Consider the following 11,671-nt stretch of genomic DNA (forward strand, 5'->3'; position numbering starts at 1 on the left):
ATGAAAGTTTGTGTCCTATCCTACCCGTTCGACTAACGACCCTCCACTGGTGAAAGGTGTGGTGGGTAAGAGTGTATACCTAATGGCGGTCATTTTACAGGCCGCTTCCTTAAACACCCCTTATAGACCAACTTCGTGAATGAGGCCTACCAACGGTAAGACTGACTTTTAACTTATACATATATAATATATTAGACTTTTAATTTTATATAGTATAAGGGTGTATTTTACACATTTAAAATACTAAGTGGTTTAATCTATTAATAAATTAGACTTTTAATTTAATTAAACTTAAACCATGTCATTATGGATTTATTAATTCACTCCTTTAATGAAGCACTTAATTAATTTAATAAAACTATTAGGGTGTAATTTGAACTATTCAAAATATCAAGGTTCTAAATATGAAAATTCAAAATTAAAACTATTTAATTAATTTTTAAGTTACCAAAACCAAGAGTTGCACCTTTTGAAGCCATTCCAATTACTAGGGTTCCAGAATTTAATGGTTCATAAATGAGACTTTTCAAATTCCAAAACTTGAGGGCAAGTTTTGAAACTCTTCAAAAACTCTTGAATTTAGAATTTAATGTTTCATAAATAAGCTTTTGTAAATTCCAAAACTTGAGGGCAAGTTTTGGAACTCTTTAAAACCTTTTGGATTCCAAAACTTGATGGCAAGTTTTCTAACTCTTCAAGACCTTTTGAATTCCAAAACTTGATGACAAGTTTTCTAACTCTTCAAAGCCATTTAGATCAAATTTTAAACAAGTAAAATAATCACATATTTTTATTATTTACCAGTTTGATCTAATTCTACTCATATAGCAAGACAATTCAAATAAAATAATCAACTTATCATATAATCAAATTATCTTAAAATTTGTTAATTGTCTTATAATTCCATGACGATAATCACTACCATATCAGAAAAAACGGATCTTATGATACAAAACAGTTTGTGGTAATGATCCTAATCCAATTCAGGCCAAAAAAAACTCGGAAAATTGCAAACAGGGGATCCTACTCGCCGAGTTCATCGCATGGACTCGACGAGTTCATCTCATATGATCCAACTCGTCGAGTTCCCATGTGGGACTCGACGAGTCTAGCAGTCAGTGGCCAGAAATGACATTTTTCAGCTTTGAAAATCAAATAATTTCATCAATATAACATAAAACACCCTAGGCTCTGATACCATTGTTGGGTTTTAAGAACTATAACATCCCTATGGTGCACATACAACCCTAATTCTTTGGATCTAAGTTTTCTCAAGTTATACATGCAATAAAATTATCCAAAGCATGAAACCTACAACTAGCATACAATTTTGATTTTTGAAACATAAAAAACTAGTTAGATAAATACCTCTTTGTTGTAGCTTGTAATCCTTGGCCTTTCAAGAGCTTAGTAACTCAAGTGTGATACCTCTAATGTGTCACAAACACCAAAAGCAAGTGGAGGATAATGAGAGTGAGGCTAGGAGGCATACAAAAATGGCTAGGGTTCTTCTTGGAACTCTTAGGGCCTCTTTTGGTGAAGCTAGGGGTTACATTTATAGTGTGGAATTCCTAGGGTTTCAACTGGTAAACCCTAATTCATTCACTTAGGCCTTTAATCCAATAACTCATTTGATGGGCCTTTTGGACTAACTCTTCATGGACTCTCACATAGAATTAGTCTATCCTAAATCAACATGAATCATTAGACCACACTATACGTATTACTGTTCCTCGTTAATTTAATTAGTCTCTTTTGATCACTAAATTAATTCCAAATTACTTTTTGATCAATACCAATTAAATAATATGATTTCTCAATTAATAATTTATTCTTATAATATATTAATAAATCACAAATAACCTCTTTCTCAAATATCCAACCTATCAAATTGCTCCGGTGAAAGCAACCCAAAAGGACCATGCTACTATCGGGTCAAGTACATACCAATTATAGTTATGGGCTTAGACACCTAATCCAACAGTCTCCCACTTGGATAAGTCTAATAAATATAACTGCCAGTACGACTTATAAACCGACTAGTAATTGTAGCTCTTAAAAGCCGCTATCAACTCTTATCAATAACGCGTCCTTTAGATAAGGGATCAAATATTCCTCCATTCTACAAAATATTGTATGGACTGAGACATGGATTATAATCATTCTCTTTGTCCATGTGTTATTTCCCTACTTTCGATTTATGACGACTGAAAACAGACTACATTGAACACATCAACTTAGTCAAGGCTTGGCCAAGCGCTTAGGGTGTCATCACAAAATCGTCAAGGGGCCCACAGATATTGTTTTTATCCCTCTTAGGGAAAAGGAACGGATAAACTTCGACTCATATGCTTGCTCAATTTACTCATCAAATCACACACAACAATATGTTTTATAACACCAAGTTACTGGTGCGTTTACGTATCATCAATGTGCAACTGACTTGTAAAACACAACTCATATGTCTCCGTTTCAAGAAAATAAGATATTATCGTCTCACAATCACTCGTGATAAAATCCATGAAGTGATTCAGATGAGTGTGGGTTTAATCCAATACTCAAATCTTATTACATGAGTACTCATGAACACTGTAGCAAACTTGTGTAAGTCTAAACGCTTAGACAATCTACAGTCGGATTCATGACAGTCTTACCTCATTACTTACTTCCAAAGTATGATTGACTGTGGATGTTTGAATAATCTTTATTATTCGGGAAGTAAAACATGCAAAGTGAATACAAGAATAATCCACTCCAATATCGACTCAACCATATTGATTACACATTATTCATTGTATAATGTTTCGATTAATCAACTTAATACTTGAATTAAAACAACAGTTATCCCATGCTCCAAGCATACATACGATGTTTGCATATGGTCCTCACCTTGTGAAATAAATCATTTCCAATGATGCTCATTTCACAATTCCCTAATCCTTTTTATAAGTGTATGTAATACCCATAAAAATCATTCCAAATTTAAACTTTTAAAAACATTTCAAATCTATTAACCATTACAAAACTTATTTTCAAAATATATCATCTCAGAGTATCCCAGAAACAAAGTCGTAAAAAGTGAGGAGCTATACGATCACGCATTTGTCTTGCCACGATCCCTTGATGTACCTGAAACAATAAACTAGAACTGTAAGCCCGAAAGCCTAGTAAGTTCCCCTAAAATACCCATACCCGCAACAATACACATATAATCATAAACAGCATACTATGAGTCGAGTCAACCATCGGGTTGGAATACCCCAGGCCCTCATCCATCCAGTTGGAATGCCAACATACTATGGGTCCAATCATCCTCACGATGGAGTACCCCAGGCCCACAAGCAACAGTTTGGAATGCCCACATACTATGAGTCCAATCATCCTCGGGATGGAATACTCACAACCCACAACCAACATGTTGAAATGCCCAGGTCTATTGGCCTCCGCACAAAGCAGATAAGCCTTAACCGCCAAACAAACATGTGCACATATAACAGATAATCAAATAATAGTCTATAGATAACAATTGATCTAATGGATCATACCACATAGCACATAATACCATCCTATCTACTAGGATGTCGATCTAAAAGATCATACCACATACCACATAGTAGTATCCTACCCTCTAGGATACCGATCTAACAGATCACACTAGCATAACACATAATATTATCCTACCCTCTAGGATATCGATCTAACAAATCATACTAGCACAACATAACCAGATAACAATCCAAAGGTCTGACCTTGGTTCCTTAGATCCTTGAGTATAGTGAGGATAACTCACCTGACACTACTGAAGTCCCGCAGATGAAGCTCCAGCTGCTGGTTGATAGATTCCCAAACTGTCAACATCAAACAATACCCAATTAATAATTGGGTACCAAGCCCAAGGTCCAACTCACACTCCAAAGACCCAAAAGTCAAATAATGGGCCAAAGCCCAACATATGGCCCAAATTTCCAAATTGGGCCCAAACCATTACAAGGTCTTACCATCAGGCCCATTCAATATTCTAGCCCAAACTCTTAGTATTCCCATGGCCCAATATCACATGATCATCAAGGCCCAGATATGGCCCATTTATGGCCTAATTTTCCAATTGGGCCCTAGTCTCTCACATGGGCCTTAACCTAAAGTTTGTCCAATTATTTAAGTCCATTTACTTGTTCTTGGATAGCCCATCCATAGTCCAATCACCAAGGACCAATAGAAAGGCCCAACTCAAGGCCCAAGTGAAAATATATAGGGTTTTCACATGAAATGACGATTAGGGTGAAGTTCCCTACTTAACCCATTAATGACTTAATTCATTAAGTCTAATATTGCCTTAGATTAATTGCAAATGATTATTAATTAACATTTTAAGTTTATAAAATAATTCCCGTGTGTGTGTCCCGATCAAGTCCTAAAATTAGTGCTTCACGGCATTAGGGTTTTCCAAACCCTAATTAGGGTTTTCTACCCACTAGTAGCCCATTGATCAACTGGTTGGGGTTTTAAACTAAATAGGGCTTCATTGGGACCATTAGGGTTTCATTGGGCCCACTAGGGTTTCATTGGGCCCACTTAGTCCAAACATCCCAAACGAGTGCAAAAATGCAAACGAGGCACACCGCCACCCAACAAGGCAGCCAATGGCGGCAAGAGGCGGCAACCACCAACTTACGGTGGTGGTTTAGAGTTTTCTTTTTCATTATTCTGATACGGTTACAAATTTTTACAATGAAATACCCAATTAACACACACACACACACACTAAATAGTGGCCGGTGGTGGTTGCATGGTGGCATCCACCACCTCACAGTGGTGGTGGTGGCCTTTCCGCGAATTCCGGTTACACAACATACACACACTAAACATAATAAAGCAACAGTACACACACACACACACCTAAATACATAGCAAAACTCACACACATCCACCTTCCACGGTGGCTGGTGGCAGCGAAAGGACCGACGAACAGCTACAGCGGCTACACGACGGCGATGGTTGGTGGTTTATAGCCCCAACAGTAACATATATTTATTCACTACACGAGACAACTGCTGCAAACCATCGACTAGGCAGCATGCGGCGCGTTTATGGATGACGTTAGGAAGAATGGTTGTGGATTACGATGGGACAACAGAAGAAGCGAGAAGCGACACTAGGAGGCAGCCACAACAACGGTTCACAACAGCAACAGCGGCCTAACGTCCGACGACGGCTGGGTCTTCAACAACAATGGCAACGGAGGTGGTATCAATGCAACAATGGAGTGAGAACGGCAGAGGGCAACCGGAGCACAGGAAATAGTTGCTCGAATGGCAACGGCTCCACCACGACATCTGCTAGACAGGTGGTGGCGATGGGCGACACTAGCTCCAACAGAAAGGAACGAAGACGAGAGCTCACGGTCTCCGGTGGACGCGATGTCAGCAGCGGCCGGCGATGGGGATACAGGTCGGCTGCGGAGGTGGAGAAGGAGGGTGGTGGCGGCTGAAGTTTGTGTCTGGGGTTAGGGTTAAACGAGGCAATGCAACAGTTAAATACCGCCTCCTTCAAACCTTCCCCATAATAACACCTTTAGTCCTTCCTTATCCTTTTTCTTTCAATTTTGATCCAGAAATTACCGCATTGCTACCCTGCCTCCTAAAATCCTTACAAAATAAGCCCGATATTTATTCTTTAACTCCCTTGTTTTCCATAAATTCTTTTATATTAGGTCCAAATGATACCAAATGGCTCCCTCTTCTTACAAAACCTTTTCAAAATAAGTCCCTTAATTACGCTTTAACCCTCAAAACTACATCCCGATAATTATTATTTGTTTTTGGGATATAATAATGATAATAAAATTACTTCTCGAGGCTCCGGTTTTATTATTTCAATTATTCTATTTAAAACGGGATGTTAAAACTCTCCCATACTTAAATTTGATTTCGTCCTCGAAATCGTTTCTTATCATCCCTTACACGCTAGACAACTTGAACCTCAAGGCCACAATTAAAAGCATACCCCAGCCTTTCCAAGGCAACCGTATCCAACCCTCGTACGGTTCTGAAACCTGATGATACATGAATTCCTCACAATAGGATCATCATACTCAAGCCGAAATTTGTAGTCTCAAGATGGTCTAGCACCTTGACAGATTACCCGTACTGGATCATTATTGTTGAATTTAGTGCACTTATCTCCCAACTGGCTACTCAACTGCTAATAACCTGGGGTACCCACCCAAAAATAGAATCATAACTCCCACAGTGCTACCTATAACTCTCTTCTTGACAAGAGATTAGGTACTCCTTCAAGAGAAATTCGTTTTGATAACCAATTCCTAGCGATATAATGAACAATGAGATGTAAACTGGGAGATGAAACCTTTTGGGATCAGCACGACAATGTCCCCTTTGGTTCCTGAACAACATACATATAATAATCGGCTCATAAGCCCAAACACTCATACCTGGCCCAGTCAGCCTCGGGCTGGAATACCAGGCATGCCCACGACGGGTCCAGTCATCCTCATGATGGAATACGCTTGTATCATGCACATGTTTGGCCCAATCAACCCTCGGGTTGGAATACCAAACATATCAAGTCCAATCAATCAAAGGTTCTGGTCATCCTCGGGATGGAATACCCTAAATCAGTATAGCACTATATACGAAACTCGAGTTTAAACTCATAACTTGAAGTTCAAGGACCTACCCTTGTATTTCTCACAAAATCTTCTGATTCCTCCTGACCGATTACCTCTGGCCCGAATCTTAACAATATGTCCATTCCGAAAGCGCTCAAACAGAAGAATATTGACTACTAAGATCACCAGGCCCACAGCCTATGAATAGAAAGCTCCTAATAAACTATCAACCTTGTCCAAAAGAAAGGCCTAACCAACGTCCTTCACAACACCAACCAACGCCACAATGATGAAATCCCACTATGCTCGATCTACCTATAGAACAAGTTGCTTATCCAAACAAAATCCTACAAACCATGGTCGCACAAGATCCCAGAATAGAATGATAGCTGAACTCTAGATCCAACTTGCAGACTATAACCCGAACCTGATCACATGTAAGCCGAACCAACTTTATTGCCACCTTAAATACCCACAGATACACGTGAAGAACCACCGCCATGCACATAATTGGGAATCCCTAACTCCATACTTACTCACCACAATGCCCATACTTGCTCGAGACTGGTCCGATTCTACTAATACAAAACGAGTCCGAGAAGACTTCCACAATTATCCCGAAGGTTACTGAGACACGATCTGATACGAATCAAAATTCTATTTCACCATTGAGGGGAAACATACACCAAAGACTTAGGAAATATAAGCACACTGCACAAGGAAATTGGTGACGAGTTCCTAGCTTCTCAACTGTCGCCTCTTGAATTCCTTCGTAGAATTCCCGCTTCCTAAGAGTTTCACAGATTAACGCCGGTCCGACCCTTCTTAAAACCGCAATCTGAATAGCAACATACAAAACTTTCAATGGATGACGCTTAACCTGAGAATTCCCACTTTCTGCTATCAAGCACCGAGAAGACGCGATTCACAAGATGGAGAGTTTTACCGAACTCCCAACTCACACAACCCTCAAACCAAACAACCACTTGGGTTGTTTTCCTTCCTGAAAACGATGCGAAACTTATCCCATTTCCAAACCGCTCCTACTTCTGCATTCTGGGTCGATTCTCCCCCACTTAGATTCAACTATGTCTTCACAATACATGGGAATCTGAGAATTCACAATCCTTCTTACTTCCAACGACCGATCTGATGACAACCAGACCTTTCCAACTAGTACTCCTAACTAGCCAACCCCAAATGATCACACGCTTCTAATAACTAGATGAACACTTCCTGAATCCCAAGGAAACCAACAATCCCTAATGCTCGAATGATCCCACACCCAAATCTTGAAGTCCAAAGAAAGATGCTCCAACTAATGCCTCAACGACGAGCTACTTCCCTTGGCGCCTTCCTCCGCAAATCAAAAATGTTTACTAAAACCATTGAATCCTGACAATGCTGAATAACCATCCTGTGGGACCCAAGACATAGTCTCCAATCCCGAAAGTGAAATAGATCGCATAATCAATCCTTACCTCCTAATACGAGAGATCTAAGGCGAATCGGATCTTAGCTCCTATGCGTCGGAATGGTAATCGCGTACGCTTCGCGAGATAATTATACCACATCGACCCACCTATGCTCACCAACGCTGAAATACTATCGCCAGCCCCTACGACTAACTGACCTGAGCTAGAACACAACCTGATCCTGGGGTCACATGCCTGCTCACTCCTTCGAGCTCGAAACTGAAAGGGCAAAATCCTTGCCCTAGAAAACGACATTCCAATCTATCAGTCAACCATTTTACTTCCATCTGCAAAACTTAAGCTAGTCGTGATCATCACCCTCTTCCTAAGTCCCGCGACTTGCATCCCGGCCTCGAGCAAAACCCCCGAAGCCTCAATCCAGAAACTCACGTGCTAGCCTTTCCCGCTCAACTTGCGGAATGTAACATGGACAAAACATCTCCCTAATCCCAAATAACTATAGCCCTCTACTCATCAAAATATGTCCCAATAATAAGTCTCGGTACTGGAAACTTGACCAGCTCCTCCTCCTGCCGTCGTTACAGCCGTTGCAGCTGCTGCGGCAGCCGTCTTAGCAAGGGTTGCACATCGCTCATTAAAATACTCAACCATGGCGGTCTTAATAGACCCAACATCTACGACAATTGTCCCTGAACAATATCGATCACCTCCTCTCGGATGATCTCACTGACATGATCCTCTAACAATGCTGGCCTATCATGGCTGTCAGCTTCCGGTCCTGATCCGGACCCGACCTCAAGACGTATCATAACCATCATTATGATAATACACCAGAAAGATCTTTGATAACCTATATGACAATAGGAAACCAAATCTCAACTAAACCCCAAGGGTTGTGACATCCTTGGTACGCGTATGGGTCCTGTGCTTTCAATAGTACGAGCCTATACTACCTTCCACACCTACCCATGTTTGTCTCAAGTACCACCACAACGCCCTAACCGTATACATAATTTGGCAAGCGCTCAATCCTCAATCCTAGAGGAATACTGAATATCTCATAACTGGCCTCCCAGCCTCACACAACCCACCCATCCATGAAACTTCCACCAACCCTGGAACACTAGTATATGCTAGCCATACATAGTGCTGGACCCCATAGACTTTCGAATATCCAATCCTTCCCTAAGCTCACAATCAAACAAGAATAGAACATAAGGTTAAATCAAACATTCTCAGGCTATAAGATCTTAATTATGTATAACCGTGATGCATACACTAAGCAACTACATTAATGATGTCAATCTCAAATAAAGGAAACCCTAGGCTAGCAGGCATCATGTAATCAGACAATTCTATCATGCAATTCCGGAAGATCCCTAGCCTAGCACTAGAATGTTGTTCTAACATATTACATAATCAAATAACTGTATGTATTTTGGGGTTTACTTAATGGCTCCGGCTGATCGTACACCTTGCATCCTCCTTTACTTATTTTGAAAACCATTTAGAAATCATTTAGAAAATCTTTCCTTGATTTGAGACAGGATTCACACGAGTGTTCCTCCGATTCACTCAAACCAAGGCTCTGATACCAACTTGTAACACCCATAAAAATCATGCCGAATTTAAAATTTAAAAAACATTTCAAATCTATTAACCATTACAAAACTTATTTTCAAAATGTATCATATCAGAGTATCCCAGAAACAAAGTCATAAAAAGTGAGGAGTTGTATGATCACACCTTTGTCTTGCCACGATCCCCTACTGTACCTGAAACAATAAACTGAAACTGTAAGCTCGAAAGCTTAGTGAGTTCCCCCAAAATACCCATACCCACAACAATACACATATAATCATAAACAACATACTATGGGTCCAGTCAACCATCTAGTTGGAATACCCCAACCCCTCAACCATCCGGTTGGAATGCCAACATATTATGGGTCCAATCATCATCGGGATGGAATACCCCAGGCCCACAACCAACAGGTTAGAATGCGCACATACTATCAGTCCAATCATCCTCGGGATGGAATACTCACGACCCACAACCAACGGGTTGAAATGCCCACAAAACAGATAAGCCTCAACCGCCAAACAAACATGTGCACATATAACAGATAATCACATAACAGTCTATAGATAACAACTGATCTAATGGATCATACAACATAGCACATAATACCATCCTATCTACCAGGATGCCGATCTAACAGATCATACCACATACCATATAGTATTATCCTACCCTCTAGGATACCGATCTAACAGATCACACTAGCATAACACATAATATTATCCTACCCTCTAGGATATCGGTCTTGATGGGTTTTAGCCATATGAACATTCCTATGTGCACATGCAACCCTAATAATTGGATCTAGGTTTCTCTAATTGAACATACATTGAATCCAAGACTTCTAATGTCTAATAGAGTATAATAACAATATGAATTCAGAATTAGAAGTTTACCTTGAATCACTTGCATGATCTTCTTGTCCTTGGAGCTTTAGAGTCACAATTGTCACTCCTCTAATGGCTTACAAACACCAACTAGCAAGAGGATGATTTGAGAGAGAGGAGAAGGGATCAAAATCGGCCAGGGTTTCTTTCTAAAGCACAAGTTTCGATTTCCCTTGACCCATAGGGTCTATTTATACTAGTGAGGCTCCTAGGGTTTCACCCTTAAACCCTAATTGGATAACTTAGGCCCTAAGCAATCCAATACCCTAATTGATAAGCCTTTGGACGATTTCTATGGTTATCCTAAGCCCCCAAAATCGCCCCCCCCCCCCCCCCCCTTATCCATAAGGGATTTATAGCCCAAAGTGAAACTATCAAACAATTGACAGTTTATACCCCTTTATTCAATTAATCTCTTTAAGTCACCAAATTAATTCCTAATTAATTTATGACTTATATTAATCAAATAATAATATTATTATTCCTTATATTATTCTTATAATATATTAATAACATTTCTTCTCTCATAATAAATCATCCTGTCAAGTTGCTATGGTTAAGGCAACCCAAAAGGACCATGCACAACCGGGTCAAATACTTGCCTAATATAGTTGCAGCCATAGACACTATTCCAACAGTCTCCCACTTGGATAAGTCTAGTAACTATATATACAAGTATAATTTGATTAGCAATCATAGCTCTCAAAGATGTTGTCAAACTCTGATCTAATCAATCTTGTCCTTCAGATAAGGGATCGTACAGTCCTCTGTTCAGATATCATGCAGACATATATATGGAACCAATTTGTCTAGCATTTGGTTTCTCGATCTCCGACTTATTTGACATAGAACTTAATCGAACACATCAATTCAGTTCTGACCGGGCCCGACACATAAGTCAAATCAAATCATCGAGCGGCCGAGATATCACTTTTACCCTCTTAGGATAAAAGTAACAGATTAACTTCGACTTATATGCATTTACTTATTCATTAATCAACTATACACAACAATGTGTTTTATAACATTAAGTTACTGATGAGGTTTTGCATTATCAATGTACAACCAATTAACAAATAACAAACCATATATCTTGGTTTTAAGACTATATGATATTATCGTCTTGCGATCACCCTTTT

This window comes from Lactuca serriola, chromosome 1 (assembly GCF_051521515.1).
Source record: "Lactuca serriola cultivar US96UC23 chromosome 1, Lser_US96UC23_V15, whole genome shotgun sequence".
NCBI classification, from domain to species: Eukaryota; Viridiplantae; Streptophyta; class Magnoliopsida; order Asterales; family Asteraceae; genus Lactuca; species Lactuca serriola.